Here is a 1,823-nt window from a genome sequence, read left to right on the forward strand (position 1 = left end):
TGTCTGGATAATATACACATTCATCAAAAAAAAAAACTTTTAGACTTTGGATCATGTTTTTATGTATCAAATAATGTTTTGAATCATACAATTATAAATCATAAAAAATTTCATCATTGTACTTTGGATCAAAAAGTTTAGCATCATAAAAAAATAGAATCATAAAAAATTTCATCATTGTACTTTGGATCAAAAAGTTTAGCATCATAAAAAAATAGATTGTAAAAATTTGATCGTGTATTTTTGAATCATAAACTTTAAATAATGTTTTCAAATTTGAGAAAAAGGTTTGAATTATACACTTACAAATCCTAAAAACTTAGAATCATTTTATTTTGGAGGTTAACATTATTATAAAAGTATTTCAATTATATATTCAAAAATCATAAAGATCCAAACTTTTATATTTTGTATTTTGGATCATATATAACCTTTTACACCATAACTTTTGGATTATAAATTTAGGATCACAAATTTTATTTATTAATAGTCATTATCCAAAATTTTATAATTCAATTTATATCAATACATTAATAACAACATAGTTTTAAGTTTTAAATAATACTATGATCTAAAAGTTCTTATGAACCAAAGCCTTTGTAAAAGAAAAAAAAAATAGTAGATTTAGTTGAAAATGAAATGATCCAACTTGACTGTGTACATATGTAAAAATTATGATTCAGATAGAACCAATTATAACATTCGACTTTAAAAGACCCATCCATTCATAGAATGATGATTCAAAATGTTATGATGCTTAATTGTATCTATGTGATTTAAAACTATACAATTCAAATATTTTTATGATCCAAAACGATATGATTCAAAAACGTTATATCCTTAATATGTTATGGTCTAAAAATATTATGAATAAAAATGAATATGATTGGGAGTCACAATTGAATCATAGATTAATGATCTTATCATCTAAAATTATATGATTCAAAATGTTGTGATTTGAAAATCTCACAATCCAAATGTTACAAATCAATCAATATAATGATCCAGTTTGAACAGTTTATGAGTAAAATAGTTTCATGATCCAAACATTTTGTGATCTAATGCTACTAATAAGGTGGTAAACAAACCAATGATATAAAATAGTATAAACATGTTATGATCAAATCCCAAATTGTATAAAATCCATGATGTGATCTAGTCAGATAATTCCCACTATATTTTGCTGCAAACATGTTATGATCCTACAAAATATATTGCTATAAATAAAGACATCATAAACATAGCATAAACAAATTGCAACAATATTATATGTTTATGGTGTGTTGGCATATTTGACTAATCAAATATTAACTAATTTTTTCCAATATGAGTTTATTGTTTACTTAATAGACATGCAAAACCGTTTCTTTTAAAGCTTGTTATTTATCCATTTAGATGTCTTTTGTATTGATCCACTTTTGTTTTTGTTGGTCTTCTTTCTTATATAAACACCCAAAAACCCACAATTCTCTAATCCTTTCTCTCATACATCTTTTTTATTTCAAAATTTTGCATGACCAAAAAGAATGGAAATGAAAAAACCATTCACTTACATCTCTCAAACACATAAATACAAACAAGTTATGTGTGGAAATCACCACAAAATTTTAGAAATTTTTTGCAATTGTCTTATAATCGTTCTAACGAACACCTTCCGTGTTTCAACAAAGTTGGGTTCCAGTTGAGTTTTATGATTCAAGCATGTAATAAACTATAATTATATCAAAGTAAGGAGATGATAGCAAGAAAAAACTAAAAAAATTGAAATGCCTTAAAAAACCTTTAAGTTGAGCAACTTTGAACTAGGACAAATGCAGATAACC

Source organism: Lactuca sativa, chromosome 4 (assembly GCF_002870075.4).
Source record: "Lactuca sativa cultivar Salinas chromosome 4, Lsat_Salinas_v11, whole genome shotgun sequence".
NCBI classification, from domain to species: domain Eukaryota; kingdom Viridiplantae; phylum Streptophyta; class Magnoliopsida; order Asterales; family Asteraceae; genus Lactuca; species Lactuca sativa.